The sequence below is a fragment of the Stegodyphus dumicola genome, chromosome 12 (assembly GCF_044657685.1).
Source record: "Stegodyphus dumicola isolate Sdum_Otavi_A_Nest chromosome 12, ASM4465768v1".
Classification (NCBI taxonomy): Eukaryota; Metazoa; Arthropoda; class Arachnida; order Araneae; family Eresidae; genus Stegodyphus; species Stegodyphus dumicola.
Window position 1 is genome coordinate 47,322,126 of NC_140779.1, and position 22,237 is coordinate 47,344,362.

The following is a 22,237-nucleotide window of genomic DNA, read 5'->3' on the forward strand; positions in this document are numbered from 1 at the left end:
ATACAGGGTGGTTATAATTAAAGTTCTACTTTGAAATAGTCAAAAAAGCAAAACTACTGGATCAAATGTTATCAAACTTGGTAATCGTGTAAAGGAGGTGATGGGAATTTATTTTCCGTGAAAACAAAGTTCAAAAACTCACCACGGGGGGGGGATGGCCCTGTATGCAATATTGATAAACGAAATAAGGGGCAGAATCTAACTTAACCTTTTGTCACATGGGTTTAACATGTTGTACACTTTTAAGAAACATTGACCTAAACAAAACTACCATTTAAAGGCGATAGAAGTCCAGTGCGCCATCCGCGTAAGGGAGAAATCCGGCTGTGAAAACCGCAAATTAGAGACTGTGATCTCTGGCAAAAGTGTGCGCATTCCGGAAATCGGTTTCTTACAAATCTCTCATGTTATATACCCAGTTCTATTGCATTCTCTTAAAGTCACCATTTGATATGGTATGACAGCTAGTTTCATAATTGTTTCATAATTGGACCATTTTTCTTTGAAAAGCAGTCGATAGCTGAACCTTTTACATGCACAGTGACTGCAGCTCGCTTAGTGGCAATGTTGAGATGTTTCGTGATACCTGAACTGCAGCAACGTGGCATTTTAGACACCACGATTTTATGACGGGGCCTCACCGTACAGGTACATGTATCACACAGTTATTTAGGCAACATTTCACGAATGAACGGATTATCGACCAACACCTCCCCATTTCTTGGTCACCCCACTCACCAGACCTCAACCTCTATGACTTTTGGCTATGGGGTTATCTCAAAAGCACTGTTTATGGTGATAATCTAAACAATTTTGCTGAATTGAAAGATGCGATACACCAACATGTCCGTTGCTGTTGAGAATACAGTAATACGATTTAACTTGCTTTCGAAAAATGGTGGACGCCACACTGAACATTCTTTGCAACATGTTTCAGAAACGATTAAACACGTGATTCAGAAACGGTTTAAACCGATGTCTTCATTTCTTATTTCGTTTAACAGTATTGCATATAGCGCCATTTCCCCCCTGGTGGGGAGTTTTTGAACTTTTGTTTTCGCAGAAAATAAAATTTCCATGACCTAATTTGCACTATTACCAAGTTTGATAACTATTTGGTCCAGTAATTTTCTTTTTATGAACATTTCAAAATGGAACTTTAATTATAATCACCCTGTTTATTTATCAGTGTTATCTGGAAAACTTTGCTATTGAGCGGAACATAAAATTTATGAGATCAATGATTTATCTCGTGATCTTGTATTTTAAACGTTTTGGCATAGCGCTAATTCCATTTTTCAGAGTTTTGAAGCTGTAATTACTCAACAATACAATAATTGAAAGGAATAAATGTATTTATTGATAATTTCCACTTCCAATATTCTTTAATTTTAATAGTACTAAATGATATGACACATCTTTAATTATATTATATTTAATTCAGAATTATATAGATTTTCAGCATTGATTAGCTTTCGGTTATGAGAAATAATGTTTTGATATGTGAGAGCTTGTCAGGGAAAATTTTGGCATTTTAAACAAGTGTGAAAACATCACGTTCGTGAAAAGATATACACATAACTTTGATTATATTAAATGAAATTTAAGAGACACATACCAATGTAAAATTTAAAATTAAACAAGGAAGAAAAATTTCTTCCATAAATGGCACTATAAAAATAAGTGAAGAACAAAATGTTTAATTCATTAGTTTTATAAAGGGTGTTATTTGCAGGTGAAAATGAAGGATGAACAGACGTATATAAACATATGATTATGGGACCATCAGAAATAAGTAGTAATGCTGAATATGTTGACCTTGCTCCATCATGGGACACAAGGCAACGGAGAATAGCTTGGTAGCCTTGTAAGATGTATTTTACTTTTTTTACAACAGTTATTTTTAATTTCGAAACCCTTTCCTTTCAATTCTTATTTTCTACTTACAACTCCCTATCAATTAAATGTCATCTCTACCAGTTGAATGTTAATGAGGTAGAAGGAGTATTGAAGGAAGGTTCAGCTTACTTCAGTAGAAGAGCTTAGGAATCTTTAGAGGGGTGTGTTTGCCGTCAGGCTATTTTTATAAAGCCGAATCTAATCTAAATAAAAGCCGAATCTCTTACTAATACTATACTCGGCCGTACTGTACGTATACACTGCGCAAAAAAATAAATGGGCCAGTTCTATATCTCCCGTTCTACTTCGTCGATTGACAAAATTCAAATTGCGTTTTTCGTGTCTCGAAAGCGCGACTTAGGATATATATTAGATTTATATATAGCATCGTTCTAACATAGGTATTTTGACACAAAAACCAGACTTTTTCTGAAATAACATACCAATTTTTTTTTCCATATTTCGATTCTACGACTCAAATTATGCCTAGACATTAGATTTTGTAAAATTTGGTGCGAAATCTGTGGAGAAATTCAAAAATTTATCTTTGCGAAATTTTTTTCAGGCGAACTTAACATGTGTCAAGCAATTTTCCTTTACTTTCCCTTCCATTATACCGGAGAGGGAAAAAAAAGCACCTCGTTCCTACCCTTTTTACATTGTGCATGAGCGGAAAAAAAAGTCACTTCGTTTCTACTTCCAAATAATTTTAGCAAAGTGTCTAAGCCACATTTGATGTTTTATCGCTTTTAACAAATATACCAAATTTCAAAATGGGCCAATATATAAATACACGTATATCTTCGGAAATTTTGAATAACAAACTGTAATTTTTTGCAAGTATGCTTATAAATACGTCTACTTTAAGATGATGGTAAAATTTTCATAGATTATAATACAAAAATGTTTTTGAAAAATTTATAAAAATTATTTAAAAATACAAATTTTAAAAATAAATCATAAAAAATGGGTTAATTTTGTTTGGAATGACCCTAAATTTCTAAATGTGGAAGGAAGAATCAAATAAGTTTAATAAAAGAAAGAGAGATTAATAAATATATACCAAACTCAATTAACATTGAGGAGCTAAAATTTTGAGAGCTAATTTTTTAAAAACTACTCGCACGATTCTTACAAAACTTGGTAGTTTGGCGTAATTTGAGTCGTAGAATTGAAATATGGAAAAAATTGGTATGTTATTTCAGAAAAAGTCCGATTATGTACCAAAATACCTATATTAGAACGATGTTATATATAAATCTAATACATATTATAAGTCGCGCTTTCGAGACATTAAAAACGCAAGCTGAATTTTGTTAATCGGGCCAGCAGAACGGAAGATATAGAACTGCCCCCCCTTTTTTTTGCGCAGTGTACCTTTGATAATTGCCGACTAACTTAATTAAGAGCCAATTACGTTAGGTATTTGTGTCTAGCTTCGGCTAAAACTCTTTAGTTTAGTATTAGATTAGTTTCTTATTTTTCCTAACTTGATTTGAAGCCCGAGTGGAGGATTCCTTGCACGCCCAAGAAGGGGCCGATTTCTTTGAGTTAATATAAGGGTATTTTAACCCTTTTCTGGATTTTGTCGTTACACTTTAACTCAGCGATATGTCGCTACACAGTCCAGTAGGTTCCCCTTATTTAACATAGATGAAGTAGTTAGGAACATTATAACCTACCATTAGCTTCCATCCGTAGACACTTGGGATCTATAGAGCTATGATTCAACGCCTTGTTGCGTCATGGAAAGTGATTGTTACCCCTCTCCAGACAGTCTCTACTCCCTCTCCCGTAATCATTTCCCACATCCACATCCACTGCACATTAAACTTCGTTTTTTAAAACTGCGCAAAAGTATAGAGATCGCAGATTTTCGTAAACATTAATAAGGAATAGCCATAAAAAGTATTATTTTACAATTTTTTAAAGTTAAGAGTACGAGGTATTTTCTCTATCCTTCCAGCATTCTTTCGTGGTGTGACGGTAGCACAATCGGCGCGTATTCGAGAGGTCTAAGTTCGAGTCCCGGCGAAAGTATTGCTCGTTTTTCCCGTCTCCAGCATCGAAACAAATCCTTATGACTCTACAAGAGAACTGAGAAAGATAATTGAATTTTTGAAATTTTTTCTTGCTACTCTGACCAGTTCATTGCCTGTTTAACAATTAGTGTAAGTTTTCCTTAAGAATAGTTTAAAATCATTATGTAAGCTATAAGTAGATAGAAAATGGGCGTTCTTCATCAGGAGGGTCAGAGGGTCAGGGGGCGTGGCCAATGACATCACAGAGGGCGGGGCCAAAGGCAACGTCATCACACTAGGAGGCGCGGTCACGAGTGGAGTTGAGGTGTTGGTAGATTGCTGACTGAGTTGTAGACCTCCTGCTTTTCATTTAAAGTTAGTTTTTTAAATTGGCAACGGGAAATATTTAATGCATCTTAATTTTGATGATATAGCGATGCTGCCCTCTATTAATGAAAAAGTGAATTATATGTTTTAGAAATATATTTTTTAAGTCTGATGTTAAATTATTCAATGCGCGACTCTGAAAACAATGTAAAAGAAACAAATATAAAAAAGACTTTCCTTTAATGATAGTTCATCATGTTATGAAAATGTAACTACAAGATAATTTGTTTTTATTACTCAATTTTATTCTGATACTTTTATCCTTTCTAGTTTTTCCATGAAACTTTAACTTATTTCTCAGGTTTTCTGTTCATAATAACATATTCATTTACTGTCATATTTTTTAATACTTAACGTTTCTAATTTGTAATATTTTATTTAATTTCACCATACTATTTTTTTTTCATACCTTTCATAAATTTTAGCATACCCTGATTTTTAACTTATATGTTATATTTCACAAACGTTCCCGCACATGCTGTTTATTTGTTACATTACTTAATTTTAGATGCAATTTCACACTTTTTTTTAACGTTATAATGTTCAATATATTCTGAATTTTAACTTCATTTACTTTTTTAAAACATTCTAGTATTTTATACACACTTTAACTTAGTGGTTTGAAATTCTATTTAAAAAGAAACGTTTATTTTTCGTGATCTTAGTTCTTTTACTAAATTTTCTACAAAATTTCTAATTTCTTTCACATGTTCAACAATATCTTCCTTACATTACCGAATATTTTTTTAAAAAACTTAAGTCTATAACTGTTAATTACTTCTCTTACGTTCATGATTTCCCTTCTGTGTTTATATTTCTTAATTCTAGATTAACTTATTTATTATAATGTTTTTATTTCTGTCTCATCACTCGTAATTCCAACATTTTATCCCTTTTTATTCATTTTAACGATATGGATTGTTTTCATTTACTCCATATTGAAACATTTCCTTGCAATTTTTAAAATACTTGTTTTATTCTCCTATCATAATAGATCATCTACAGGTTTTACTCAGTAATGTCCATTCACAACTTTACAGTATAAAACCATTTATATCTAACTGTATTTCTTTCTCATATAGTTTTACGATCTTCAAAGTTTCTAACATCATGTTTAGTTTTAAATCCCTATTACCTTTAAGTGTGTTGATAATTTTCATTTCTAATTATACATCCACATTCAGTGTTTCATCCACACATACCAAAATATTTCTTACATCTTCTGATATTTAGTCTATGTCATATTTCAGTACATCAAATGAATTTACACTGCTCACATTATTATTTTTTCATGTTTTAGAGACACTGAATATACTAATTTTACTATTTTTCCTACACTAATTGCATCTATGTCAGCACTCATGATAAACTAGCAATTGTTTTGCATCACATGCATAAAGAAATTCTTAAAACCAACTTTTTCAATATCTTACTCAAATTACTGTTTTCCAGATGGGAAATACCAGTATTCTTTGATTTTACTCTGTTACATCTTTTTAAATTTTAACATCTTACTTTTAATTCTAACATACATCTTTTGAACATTTTTTTCTTTTAATGCTAGCCTTAACTTTTTTGTTCAAATTAATTCTTTCATTCACCTTCTTTACAACCTTTCAGTACATTCATAATTCACTATGCAAACGCAATGTCTTTCACTGACATTCTGTTTAATAATACTACAAGTTTCGTTAATTGTCAAAAAGCGAATTATTTCTCAGTTCAAAATAGAACTACTATATTTTTGCACAAACATTACCTTTATCCATTCAAGACACCCCTTAACCTGTAACTGACGTAGCGATAGGAAAGGAGACACTTATCATATGCTCTTTCGACATTTGAAGTTTCTAGAACTTCTTTGACAAGTATATCAATACCATCAGAAAATATACTTAACATTTTTTACCCAGTTTAAAGGCAAAATACTGTTATAAGAATGGTTTTAGTTAAATTTATAAGACAAATAAACACATTTTGTGCTAAATAGGCATAAACATTTAGATTCAGAATATTTCTTTTAAATCCGATGTAAGACTTGAATTTCATTCATGATACGGATTGTCTCTTGATTTTCTTTTTGTTTACCTTACACTAATAGAAAATTTTTATTTTACAAGTTCAGCTTTTAACGAAATAAAAACTACGATACACTTGCTGTTTTTAAGAAAAGGAACTTTGATATATTTCTGGAAATGTAAATGCTTTTAGAGTTTTCTTTCAATAACGTTGGTTTTCATTACTTTACTAACTTCAATAATTCTCTTATTAGCTAATATGAATGAAAGAAGATTGTCAAAAATGTGACACAGTATAATTCTTACGAACATACGTACCTTTAACAGCATACAGATATTACCGATTGAAATGAAGAAAGATACAGATATTTTACTCCAATCTACATTAAATAAAAAAATATTTAAACTTTCATACATTCCAAAGAATAAACGAAAACTCAATAGATATTGTCATGTTTGTATATATGAGATAAAAGTTTTATGAATGGTATTTAAAGTAATGCTTAGAACTTCATAAAAGCGAACATTCACTATGTTAATACACATATCATCAGTTATTTACATTAATCATTACATGTACTATATGCATATATATTTAAAGTTTAATTGTCTTACAATCGAATAATTAACTGTTGAGAGAAAGAGGTTCATATCTTACACTATTTAATTCGCATGGAACAAATTTTTCCATCAACCACATTGAACCACGTTTATTAAATTCGCCAAAGCTCTTTTATTTCTGCATTTTCACACTCACGACACATTTTAAATGTAACTATTGATTACCATTTCAAACACCGATATCATAACTCAGTGTAAAACTACATCATAATTCATTTTTTCCCTACTAACTACAATTTTATATATTCAAGAAGTACATCTAAGACATGATCATTTTCTATGTTCTAGCAAATCGATTCAATTGCGAACATACTATTAAGACTTGCGATTTTAGAAGACTTGCATGTATTAACGATGTCAACGTTTCTTCATTTTTGTAAGATTCGCATCAAACCATGTCGCATTCGAATGTGGTGTAAGAGATCACTTTTTCTTTTAAACACTTGTAAACAATGGATGCAATTTATAAGAAGAGATGTATCATGCTGTTTCAAAACATCATCATCAGCATATTTCTGTTTCTTTTGACACCAGCAAAATTAAAAAAAAAAAAAAAAGGTTCGTGAGATTTTCTTCAAATTCTGTTTTACTTGAAAAAATGTCCGAACTTTCAATACGATGTAAAGATTCATATTGTTTTAAATTATTATGCTCACTAAATATTTTTTATCATGATTTACTCTTAAAAGAAACTTTATAAGTTTTCATATCCTTTATACATGAAAAGAACTTGTGATTATTCACTACAAAATTCTAAGACGAGAAGCTTCGCGACTTTTCAAACTACAAACTTAAATTTCTTAGGACATACACTACATCTGATGTTTCTTTCATGAGATTTCAAATATCTCTTCAGATTACTCGTATTCAAGAAACCTTACAAATATATCACATACGTTCAGCGAATAATCGCTTCATAAACTCTTAAATTTTCAACACGAGTGAATCACTTGAAGCATATACTGCACTGTAAACATACAATACTTAAAAAAATTGTTATAAAAAATAAAAATACATTCATTTCAGTAAGAAGCTTTTCTATTTAAATACATTTATTTATTTCCAAAGAACAAGTTTCTGTATTACATATAAAATATACTTAGAATTTTCTTACATCAATTAACATCAAATTAACAGCAATATCCATTTACTGACATTTGATATACATGTTTTCTTTAAAATTAAAACTAAAATTTCAATATATTTCTATTAAAAAAACATAAGGAAAAAAATAGTCATAACATCAAACAAACACAGAAATTTAAATAGAATAGCTGTACTTATATTAATGCATTTTTATAATCTTTATAACATTTCAATTCAAAAACACTATCACAAAATAAATGAAAAATTTTTTTCTGCCTTAAAGAATCTCTTATATTTTTAAAATTAATACATAAAAATATATCTTCACCAATATATTTAATTCTATTATCAACACTTATTATAATGCAATCATGTCTTGTTTGTGAAGGATGATTTACAATGCAACCTTCGCATTTAAATAGTTTTTTAATCACTGAATTTAATTCAGTTTTGATAGAGTTTATGAGTTCTTTAAAAAGTTCATCATCATCACTTGCCATATCCGAACAATTGTTTTTACATTTGATTTGCAACGGTAAAATAATTTCAAAAATACTTTTATGTAAAGTATTAGATACATCAGGAATAATTTCTTTCATTTTTTTTAATATATCACAGTTTACTTTTAGGTATGTAGGTTTTAGTTTAAAAGAATTTTCATCTTGTTTAAAAACTTGTTGAAAAATACACTCACCTTCTTTGTTGAAAACTACCAACTCATTATTGCAAATGATGCTGGCACTCGTATAGACAAGATAAAATTCATATATTTTTGAGGAAAATTCTTGCTATGTTGCAGGAGTTATAACAACACCGCGTGTAGTAGGGTATAATATTTTATTTTGTTCCACACATTCACGTAGATGAAGGTTCATTCTGTTTTCAAACTGATTTATGGACACAAAATATCCCCAACCAAGAGTCCACTGTGCAATCAACTTCGAACTTTCTTTTTTCTGTTCTCCATTATTCGGCATGAAGATATTTTCAGGAACAGATTTCATATAGTGGGCAAACCAGTCATCCTCTGGAAGTTCATCCTCATTATCTTCCAAGCGTCGTTTTTTAATTTTCGAAATTTTTATGTTTCGAAATGTGATACTAATTCTAGGATCTTTAGCGTCAGGTTGAGAGGGTATTCCATGCATCCAAAATTGATTCGTTGGGGGTTTCATTACAAGGAGAGTTCCATGAGTTAAGTCCACGCTTCGAGATGTGAAATTTCGCCTGGTAAATACCATTTCACGTTTTGCACCTAAACTGATGATAGGTATATCACTTTCAGGTTCGAGACAAGTTTCATTGTCTTTATGCGTTGAAATTTTCGCCACGCCGTCAGGATAATAGTTCCATAAAGCAAAATTATATTTTTTGCCAGTTATCGTTTCAACATAATCTTTTACATTTAGAAGAGTTTGAGTCCGTGGTTCTGCACAAATGCTCGTTCCAGAGAATTCGTAACTAAGTCCTTCATCACCAAAACCGAGTACGTTTCTTCGTGGAACATACTGAGTCCCATTAATTTCAAAACTAATATTTTTAAAATCATAATTTGATAGTTCATCTAGCAAAATATCAGCTTCATTTCGTGAATACAATTCTTCGTATAATTCCACATTTAACTCTGTATCACATATATTCCTTATATTCGCTTCTGAATCTAACGACAATTCTGAATGATATAGAAATACGTAGCATTCTTAAATAGCAAAAATTATCTAAAAAATACATTAACGAAATGATTTCATCAACACTTATCGTAATACATTCTTGTCATGTCTTGTTTGTGAAGCTAGTCTTTCCGGCGTCATATGTGTAAAAATAATCATGATAGGATAGTGGGAAAAGGTTATAGTGTCCTAATGTTGTTATTCTGAACCTCGATATTACATATGTGCATAAGGAGAATCTTAAAAGCATCATCCACTTATCATGATAGAGTAATGGAAAATTTCTAAAACTCTGATAATCATACGCGAAAGAATATATTATCTTAAGGTTGTTGTTGCTATTCCAAGTTTGACAGTACATACAGAAGTGAAGGAAGATCCTTAATAAGCGCTGTAGACTTCACATTATCATGATAACGTGCATATTTACAAAATTTCACAAGACTAGTTTCGATGGTTTTACCGAAACACCATCCTCAGTTGCAAAACCGCAAAATGCGGTTTTGCAGTTTTGCATTTTGCGGTTTTGCAACTGAGAATGGTGGTTCGGTAAAACCATCGAAACTAGTCCTGTGAAATTTTGTAAATATAACGCTGATTTTTGTTGTCTGTCTTCTGAATTAGTATTTATTCGGCGTGTTATTGTGTCTTAATTATTATGTTAGAAACTTTGAAGATCGTAAAATTATATGAGAAAGAAATACAGTTAGATATAAATGGTTTTAAACTGTAAAGTTGTGAATGTAAATTTCTGAGTAAAACCTGTAGATGATCTATTATGATCGGAGAATAAAACAAGTATTTTAAAAATTGCAAGGAAATGTTTCAATATGGAGTAAATGAAAACAATCCATATCGTTAAAATGAATAAAAAGGGATAAAATGTTGGAATTACGAGTGATGAGACAGAAATAAAAACATTATAATAAATAAGTTAATCTAGAATTAAGAAATATAAACACAGAAGGGAAATCATGAACGTAAGAGAAGTAATTAACAGTTATAGACTTAAGTTTTTTAAAAAAATATTCGGTAATGTAAGGAAGATATTGTTGAACATGTGAAAGAAATTAGAAATTTTGTAGAAAATTTAGTAAAAGAACTAAGATCACGAAAAATAAACGTTTCTTTTTAAATAGAATTTCAAACCACTAAGTTAAAGTGTGTATAAAATACTAGAATGTTTTAAAAAAGTAAATGAAGTTAAAATTCAGAATATATTGAACATTATAACGTTAAAAAAAAAGTGTGAAATTGCATCTAAAATTAAGTAATGTAACAAATAAACAGCATGTGCGGGAACGTTTGTGAAATATAACATATAAGTTAAAATTCAGGGTATGCTGAAATTTATGAAAGGTATGAAAAAAAAATAGTATGTGGAAATTAAATAAAATATTACAAATTAGAAACGTTAAGTATTAAAAAATATGACAGTAAATGAATATGTTATTATGAACAGAAAACCTGAGAAATAAGTTAAAGTTTCATGGAAAAACTAGAAAGGATAAAAGTATCAGAATAAAATTGAGTAATAAAAACAAATTATCTTGTAGTTACATTTTCATAACATGATGAACTATCATTAAAGGAAAGTCTTTTTTATATTTGTTTATTTTACATTGTTTTCAGAGTCGCGCATTGAATAATTTAACATCAGACTTAAAAAATATATTTCTAAAACATATAATTCACTTTTTCATTAATAGAGGGCAGCATCGCTATATCATCAAAATTAAGATGCATAAAATATTTCCCGTTGCCAATTTAAAAAACTAACTTTAAATGAAAAGCAGGAGGTCTACAATTCAATCAGAAATCTATCAACACCTCAACTCCACTCGTGACCACGCCTCCTAGTGTGATGACGTTGCCTTTGGCCCCGCCCTCTGTGATGTCATTGGCCACGCCCCCTGACCCTCTGACCCTCCTGATGCAGAACGCCCATTTTCTATCTACTGCTATAATAGAAGCATACATGCTAAAAAAGGTTAGGAAGGAATTTTAAGCAAAGTGCACTCAATACACACTGCATATATTAACATAATATTTTGTTAATTCTAATTACGCAGTTTATTTCCTGAACTAAACATTTTAAATAATTTTTAAAGTGTACTTAAACAAACTTACAAATTTAAATTTATTCTTTGTTAAAAATCTAATTTTAGTTAAGGAAATCAGTTTAAAGCTCTGTATGGCTTCATTAATTAATAATTGAAGAATTCAAAGTATCTGTTACTACTATCGTGTTATTACTAATACAAATGCTGTAGAGACATTAGGTATTTTTTGTAAGCAGGCAAGGTGAAAAACGGAGAAACGCCTTCGCCGGGAATCGAACCACGGACCTCTGGATACCGGCCCAGCGTGCAGAACCACTACACCACGAAGGCAAGCCAGGAAGTCGGGAGAAATACCTTATATACTCCCCCCTTTTAAATGGCGACAGGGGGTTTTAGGGGACCCAATCGACAAATCCTCCTCACCCAACACACGTTTTTGGTTCGGGCGCCACTGTAGAGACATTAGGTATTTTTTTGGAAGCTGGCAAGGTGAAAAATTAGCAACCGCCTTCGCCGGGAATCGAACCACGGACCTCTGGAAATACCGGCCCAGCGTGCAGAACCACTACACCACAAACGCACGCTAGGAATGCTATCTGTCATTACTGTTACAAATGCAGTATACACTCGCCATTCAATTTAAGTGATTTCATTCATTAAAGTACTGTTAAGTACTTTAAAATGAGTACCGAGAGTATTTACTGAGAGCACTCTGAGAGTCGAGAGAGTGTTACTTGCAATAAAGCACAGTAGAAATACGTCTTCATGCAGGCTTTATATTTTTCTGCAATGGCAAAGTTTCGTATAAATAGTTACACTAATAGGCAATAACTGTTAAAATTTAATGTAGTTTGAGATTAAGATTTTCAAGCCTATAGTTTCCAGTTAGTGAAACAAAACTTACATATCAGATTAAAAAAAAATTAAGAAAACCTTCTGTAGACATAAATGCACAAGTGCTTTTGCATAACAATTTAAAGGAAAACTGAGTTATGTTCTGTGAGTGATATAAAGTGTTAATTTTCACGAGAACGCTAGGAAGCCTTCGAATCTTTAACGAATCAAATAATGCTTTTAATTAAAATGATCAGCCAACGTACCAATATCCTTTCCAGCATTCAATCCTTGTTTTCATTATCCAATAATCTGACTCGAATAATTTCTTGAATGTACTGATACCATATACTGTAATATACCGATTGTTAATTATTTATTTATTTTAATTCAAACGCGTTTTCACTTTATTGTTGTTCTAAAACATTCATTATTTTAGAATTACCTGCAGAAATGTATGTTGTAATTTGGAATCGTTGATGTTTAATGTTTCTTTATTAAAAGAACTGTTTTAGTGGAGCCTGGGTTTCTAGAATAGATAGTTAAGCAGCAAGAAATTCGGTGAATTTTCGGATTATATCTTACACTTTGCGTCCATCACACAACTTTGTAAAAATAACCTAAATTTATAAACTAAGGTTTAAATAATGTTTTCATGAAAGGAATATTTTACAAAATAAGATTTAAAACTTCTGGAGAAGAAATCGGTGAAGTAAATGCCACTATCAGAAAAAACCGATTTAAACAACTCAGCAATATCCTTTACATATTAGTTTAGGAGCAAGCTGGTAAACTAATTTATTAGCAAACTCCAATTTTAGGAATATTCTTCTGAAGTGTAATAAAGATAAAAGTGGCCGAGATTTTGTTCAAGATTTTTGGGGAGTATTGTTGATGTTAGAACGAAGAAATGAAATAAAAAATTTGAGTTAGGGAAAATTAAACTTAAAAAAACGAAGAGGAATTGTCAAGAATACAAGCTCAAACTAAAAACGAAGATTTCTCAGCCAATTTTAGAACTTAATATTTCAAAAAAAAAAAAAAAAAAAGGTTTACTTTGCCTAAATAATATTTCAAACAAATTAGTGGTGATAAAAAATATAGCTGCAGTTTTGTTTGAACATATTAATAGAGATGATGATATTGTTTTATCATTCGTATGAACAACAATATCATCATCTTTATTAATATTTGCTTGCGTACGGGTTCGTAATAAACTGAATGCACAAGTCGATAAGAAGTTAATAAAAGTTATTATTATCTCAAGAAATAAAAGAAAATGCTGAAATTTCCTCAGATATATTCGCACAATATTGCTATATCTCACAGTAGTTATATTTTAAACTACTAGAACGTTTTACAGAACACGATTCAAAACCAGAGAAAACTGATCCGATCTCATCGCGAACTCGCTACATTCAACAACAGTATTAAATAAACAACTGAACTGAGTTGTTTTCCTCCAGCTTTTATAAGCTTTTTAATCATGCACGAGAATATTCTCGTATTTTCTCGATTTTTCTGGACAGCAAAAGAGTACAATTACGAGATATCTATTTATTAAAATGTTAAATGCTCCTGCATTTAAATTTTCCGGCGCAGCTTTCTCTTCAAATAAGTCTCGTGTTGCATTGCACGTGAATATAAAACAATTTTAATCACAAATTCTGCTAAAAGTAACTAAATATATACAAAAACCGTAGCAATATGCTCAAACAAAACAGTAGCCATTCATCCGTACATTTTTGCATGATATGGATTATTTAAATATAGTATCATTTGTACGATTAATAAAGATGATGATATTATTGCATCGTATTGTCATATCTTTGTTTAAACATTTCAATAAAGATAGTAATTTGTTTGAATACATATTAATAAAGATGATACCTCCTGAAAACAAATTCTAATATTTAGTGCAAGCAACTGTCATTGGTTCCGGAGCTAGACAGGGAGTGGAAAGCTTACCATCAACTAGAGCGAATTATGCAAAGGCTGTAAATTATTTACAAAAGGGCTTCGGTAGCGAAGAAATTTTGATAGATATACACGTCAAGGAGTTGTTGAAATTAAAAATCTGTACAATTCAATCGAAAAATTATTACCGGCATACCTCTACGACAAACTTGAATGTTATTTACGAACTTTTGAAACTCTGGGAGATACAACGAATGAATGTGCATGTCTTCTTTGCGATGCTTTGACGAAGAATTTTTGAATGGTTGGAATAGAAGCCTTTCTTCCAGTTTTTAAAAGGATTCAAAGAAATGCCTGAAAAATTTCATGTCATTATACTCAATAATGAATTGGAGGAAGAAGAAAATATCTTTGGTGATGTCGGGTTTTGGTTTGACTAAAAAGGATACTAAGATGCCCAGGAAAAAAGTCGAGCCTCGGCAAAATTTCCATAGACATCCATGCTGCGGAAATTCACTAAAGAACATCTTTTTATCCTACACCCGTCCGCGGCACTTCTGCCATTAAGCGACGAACAGCCCTGGAAAATGAAGAAGAATGAAAATAAGAATTAAAACTAGCGTCAAAAGACCTGTCATTAAAAAATTTTAAAACAATGGGGCAGTTCTTGAGATGGTCAACATCCATGTCACCCTGATGACATAAAAGGCAACAATTTGAATCCTTGATTCCAATACGACATAAATACCTTTTTAAATAATCATGACCAATTAGCAATCGAACACAAGCAACTCCAACTGATCGAAGCAAAGAATTGGGAATTTTATTCTTTTTGTTAAGCAGGATGTCCCACCTCTTATCCCCAACATCTCTTATAGCCGCATCTCTGTATAACGACATTCTATTATTATTATTTTTATTATTCAGTCCTTTTTATGTTACGTAAAGGCAGAGAAGAATCAGGCTGGGTCATTAGAGAACCAGTTTTAGCAAGTCTATCAGCCTGCTTATTACCAAACATGCCCAAATGGCTCGGAATCCATTGGAGAGCGATGTTTTCTCTAGAATTCCCAAGTTCAAAAAACCTTGCTGTACAAGTATATTATGTGCATTTTGATTCAATTTTGAATTCAGAAGCGATAATATAGCAGCTTGAGAATCAATGAGAAAAGCAATATTGGGATCCGGACTGTCTTTTAGTCGTTTATCAGTTGCAAATGATATTGCCGCTATCTCTCCATCAAAATTGTCACAGTATTTCCAAACAGGATAGCTAATACTGAAAGTATTTTAATATGCTCCAGCACCGGCGTTTATATAGAGCTTTCTGCCGAGCTATCAGTATACACATGGAGCCAATAATCAGGAGTGTATCTACTGTATACAGTAGCCAGAACGGCACTTTTAATTTCCTTTTGTATGTACAGCTGTTTGTTGACATTCCAAACAAGATCCAGGTGGCCCTCCAACATGGTTTGATCTAGAACAGGATTTAATTCCTGATGTGTAGGAATATCATAGATATAATAAAGATCGTGAACAGCAGAAAGGAAGGAATTGTGTTTTTTTATTCTTTCATTTGCTGGTCTGTAATAATTTAGAAAGTTATTTTTTCTTCTTCAGATTTTTTCAACGAGTTTTATGCCCCCCTTTGGCACCTATCACTTAACAGTTCTAGTTCAGTCTGAAGTTCCGTAGCAACTATTGGGGTTGATTTAGCGCCACCAATGATCAATCGCAGTATGTTGTTTTGGAAGAGGCCAAGCTTGCTTTTAACTGAGTCTGAGGTGGTTGTCAAAGTCTCGTTTCCATATTCAACAACAGGACGAACATAAATTTTATGCACACAAGACATCTTGGGTTGAGCTCCAAATGACACCAGCTAAACGTTTCAATAGTCTTGATCTAGCGTATCCTTTATCAATGGCTGAATCAACATGTTTCTACCAAGTTAATTTTGGGTCTAAGTGAATACCCAAGTACACAGTATAAAACGTTCTACTCAAGTCTTTGTCATTAAACTGAAGGCGGATGTCGTGATGTTTTGTACTGAGGGAAAACAATTGAAAGTTGGTTCTATCAATATTTACGACCATATTATTATCATAAGTCCAGGTGTATCTAAGGCCTGTTTTAGGACACTCTCCAGGCCACCAAAGTCAGATCCTGTAGTACTCATCACCAATCATCAGCAACTAGTAAAACATTCACGCCTGGGACAGAACTGGAAATAGTGTCTATAGTGTCTACTGATCATTATATTAAAACGAATCGGGCTCAGATAAGCTCTTTGGAGTAAACCCTGTTTGGGTTAAAACATGAAAGAACATGAAAGGATGAACGCTTTCATGTTCTTTCATGTTTCAGGAAAATATGTCAGTGCTCATTTAGAGCTCAAATGCTAATACTAAAGACAAAAGAAAGTAGTAAACTATACGAAGTTCTGTTCTGCTTGTCTTGTTTCTGTTCATTCAGTTAGAAAGTGCTGCATGCTTTTACAATGTCTTTTTCATACAAAATAACATAGTTCCTTGATTTGTGATAAAATGCGAACTTGAAATAAGCCTTATCAAAGGAAAACATATTAACATGCCAAATATAAATTCAAATCCAAAGGTATTCTTTCAGACTTTTAACGCCAACCTCATCTATGGTGATAAAAGAAAATAGTTTCGCGTGCTATGTGATACTGACTCACAAAGGTCGTATATTTTAAGGGATACTGCAGAAGAAATGAAATATCCTACAAGTTGCCAAAAAGATTTAGCACTCATTGTTAGGCAATCTTTCTATTAAGGAAGATTCCATTAAATGGAATACAAAAGATGACTGTTTTCATTTCGCAGTTTCACCAATGGAAGACAAATTTGCGCCATATTTATGAAAAACCTTTCTTCAGGAACTGTGAAAAAACAACTTAACTTGGGATCAGTCTATCCCAAAAAACATGAAAAAAACATAGATATCCTTTCGCAAAGGATTTTCTCTCATCTAATAAATAAAAATACCTAGATGTGTATTGAAAACACAAATTGTTGAACTAGAAATTCATTCATTCTGTGATGCTTCTGAAAAGCAGCGTGATTTAAGTGAGATGTAATTCAGAAGATTCAGATACAAGCGTTTCTTTACTTACCTCTAAAACAAAGGTTTCACCTCTTAAAACCCAATCTCTGCCACGCCTAGACTTATGTTCGGCTTTATTGCTAACAAATTTGTTGAATGCAGTCTTTAGAGATTTCCTTTACCATTTAAACGCATCATAGCTCTGACAAATTCAACCATAACGCTGGCGTGGCTATCTTCTGAACCTTATCGCTGACAGTCATTTGTAAAAAATCGAGTGTCCAAGATTCAGACGATGATTTCTAAAGCGAAATGGTATCATATTTCAGGAATCGATAATTGAGCGGACCTAGGTACGAAAGGTATCTTACTTTCTCAAGTAACACATTGTAAAAAATGGTTCAAAGGTTCTGTGACAGGTTAAGCAAATCTATAGTTGAAATAAAGAATTTTCCGTTTCTAGAGATACTCTCTCTTCCTGAAATTGCCTTGAAAGAAGAAAAGAAGTTTTTTAGGAGTTGAAGAACCTGCTGTTATTTCAAAATATTCTTCGTTGTTCAAATTACTTCGAGTCTTGGCCTACAGTCTAGGATTTGTGAATAACTGGTCTCATCTTGAGAAGAAATCGTTTCCTAACTACAGAAGAGATCAAGAAAGCAAAAATCAAAATTCTAAAAAACGCATCGTGTATGTATACAAATATCTCATGCACTAATTCGTAAATAAATTTCAGAAACGTTAGGGTGCAAAACAGTCTTTCAGCAGTACACGTTATTATTGGTTATATTATTAAGATTTTCAGAAGTTTCTAAATGCTAGGAAAGACCCTTAATGCAAGTTTCTACTACTGATAAATATTTTGCTCTTGATGTACGTTTATTTGAAGTTGATATTCAGGATTTAAAATATCTATGTTTGCCACTGGAGAGTATAGTGGTTAAAGGAGCCTGCGGCAATACTGAAGGGCCGGGGGCTTGAACCCTTGAAGAAAGCATGGATGTAAATTCTCTGTCCTCTCATAGAACGTAACGGTGGACGTCTATTAGATGCCTCCATAATAAAATGACCACAACTTTTGGCCTTAGTTAGTGGCGAAAGGCTAACAATGGCTAGTGCCCACCATAAAAAATAAACATATATATTACAATCCCATAAATAAGAACAATAAACATTTAAAATAATTTCGGTTTTTCTTCGTATTCAAATTGGAGAGGGAATATATTCATTTTTGGAATTAAAATATTAAAAGAATTTAATATATCATTATGTTTAAAAAATTTTCTTTTAAGTGCATGATCACGCCATCCAAAAATTCATGTTCAAAAACATGATTCGGCTAATTAATTCGGTCGTAATATTGAAACGATATGTTTACTTTCTAGACTATCACGGAAAAGAAATTTCAAATTCTTCTTTATTTATTTTCTTTATTATTTATTTAATACTTCTGAACTGCGGCTGACACTGAATAAACTGTGAAATAACAAAATAAGTTACGTTTCTTGCGAATTTAGCTTGCATAAAAATTTCAATAACATTAGAAACGTAATCAAAAAAGAAATGGTTTGCTAAATGTGCATGAAAAAGAAAACAAAAATGCTCAGTTTTGAAAACGCATGTAGAAAACTGGGAGGCGATAGTCTCTTAATCCTTATGGAACGAACTTAAATTTCTTCTCTTTATTGTTTCAATTTCCGTTAAATGAAATAGCGTTTTTTTTAATTTATTTGAATTTAAAATTTTTAATTTATTTTGTAGAGCCTCACACTTCTTCGTAGCATACACTAAATCAAGACCCTCGAATATACGTAGCGACTTATTGCTATGCCTATTTAATCAAGCAGAAACATAAGAAGGATGTAAAAGACCCTTTAGTTTGAACTTATAATTGAAAGAAGGAACTGAATTACAGTACAAAGTCTTTAATCCGGACGTCCATAATCCGGAATGATTTATAATCCGGACCTCAAAGCTACAAACTTTCTGCGCATGCGCATATGCGTTTACGCATGCGCGTTTAATGTATAACGGACGGTATAAGCTAGGCTAAAATTATCTAATTACCTGTTTCAGTTAATGTTGCAGATTGCGTTGTTCCTTAATCTTCTAATTGGATCCGGCTTATTATTTTTTGCAGACTGTTAGAGCAATTTTATAAAAAGTAAGCTTGAACTTTCGATTATGTCAAAAAAAGTCTCCGACTCTGGAGCTGCCAAAGGATCTACAAAGGGAAAGCATGTTTCGATGTCCATCAAACAAAAAGTGGAATTGCTGCAAAAAATGGATAAAAGCATGAAAAAAGTTACAGAGAGGTTAGTGAAAAAGAAAAAATTTCGATTGACAAGGTAGTTGACATTCTCGCACAGCAATTACAGGACTTGAACAGCGGAACTTTGTAACTGAACAAGAAATTATGTCTGTTTATAGAATTAAAGAGAAAGTATTAGCACATAAAACGAAGCAATTTAAACAACTTATATTGAAAGAAATGTTTAATAAAGTAAAGAAATAAATAATAATCTTTTTTTGTAAACTTTGATACCCTTTAGATCATAGTTGCTCTTTATTTCATAAATTACGGTTTCAGATTTTTAATTTTATAATTTCTGCATGCCATCTTACCAGATTTAAATTGATGATCTATAATCTGGAAAACCCCCTAATCCGGAATCGCCAAAGTCCCGACGAGTCCGGATTAAAGACTTTGTACTGTAATTGAAAATCATTCATTAGGCTTGAAAGGAACAGCAACGCTCCTGGTGCTTTTATGGCAGCCAGCTTTTATGGCGTAAACTCAACAGTAAAAAAAATTCAAATTTAAATTAAAGCCAAAGGCTGTATATAAATATTTAACACGTAAGTTGGCTCAAACCTATACTGGCGTAACAGCACTACTGATAAGATTAAAGCAACGCCGTAGACAGAATGCTGACGTAGAATTTCAATAGTAACGTGGACTTCAGCAGGCAAAACACGCTCTGACTAAACAGTCTAGAACCTTCCTTTAAATACTACCTCATTTGAACTCTTTTTACCTCATTAAAATTCAGGCGAGCTAAAATTTGCATTCTGGCAGGAAAACAGAAAGGAAGAAGTGGGGGTATAGATTTTGAACAAAAAATAAGCGGTTAATTCAAATAAATACCTTACCATATAGCAAAATGTTAGAGTAACTTTATAGATAGAATCGGAAGAAACTTGGAATAGATACATATGAAGAACAGCAAACGCATCTTCAATGAGTCAATTTTCATCAAAACTCTAGTTCTGACTGTCTTCCTTGGTGCCGATTCTCAGTTCAGATGATAAAAACAGGCTATCAGCATTATTCGTAGGCGAGGAGGGCTCTAGATTCAAATCTCACTGCAAATCATACCCTTGCTTATTAACGTCAATTTATTCTGCCTAGCCCTCTTTCATATTAAATCTAAAAATATTTGCGGCTTCTACTGATATTAGAAAAAATATTAGGAGCTATTCATTCTCTACAAATGCACAAATGAATTAAATATCACAAAGCTTCACATTTATTCTTTGTGTGAATCATCACAACGCTCGAATATGAGATATGAAAATTGTCATGCAAAATTAACCAGAAACGGATTTCACCAAGGCTAAACGTTTTCTTCTCCCTTTCTCAAACAAATGTGTGTGTGGGTACTTCTACATTTGAAAACACTTTGACGACTATATTATATTTTGATATCTTGCAATTACAGTTATTTTCCCAGTAATAGACGATTCAGAAAATTTCCTATTCTAGCAAGATAGAATTTCACCGCATTCGCCCATGAAATATATAGCAATCTGAAAATGAGCTCCCGTGTTATTGGACTGATCGATACGGGTAAGGTGGCTTACATTGCTCAGGTGGACTACAAGGTCTCCCAACCTTATACTCAGCAATGTTTAAGACTGAAGATACGCTAAAGGCTTCTTGTGCCCGCCTGCCAGCATCATTAAAGGAGTTCCAGGACTGCAATACAGATGCTTTGATATAGCCATTAGCGGGAAAATGTTATAACACAGGCAGAGTTGAAGTACCACTTGGACATATGTGGTGTGACAAGAGGAGAATACATTAAATATTTACAGTGTTGTGATTAAATTTTAAAAGATCTTAATTTCACATGATATGTTATTATTCTTTTTATTAGAGTATTTTACAAAATATAGTGTTTTAAAACCAATCAGTCTCTGGGTATTAAGGATTAATCCTTTTGTCTAATAAATTTTCTCAGGAGAAAAAAGAAAATTATCATGTTTCGTTACATTTTATTTTTTATTTTGCATTGTTTCGAATAAATAAAAATATTTTAGTTAATCATGAAGTAATTTACTTCAAAACTGCTTTCCTAACATTTTGTATTAAGTAAGTATTACGTATTTATAATAGAGGGACCTTAAAGTACTGTCTTTTCTGCGCATGTCGATATTTGATTGTCATTTGTCAGCTCATTGTGTATCTCGAAACATTTTAAGGTTATTGTGACTTACTCACTTCTAAATAATTCAATATAAAATTTTGTTTTACAATTTGGGGTGAAATGGCCAGCCAAATACCAGAAGAGCATATCCGGCATTGTATACGTTTTGAGTTTCGCAAGGGTAGTAACGCAACAGTTGCGACCAAAAAAATTTGCGATGTTTATCCA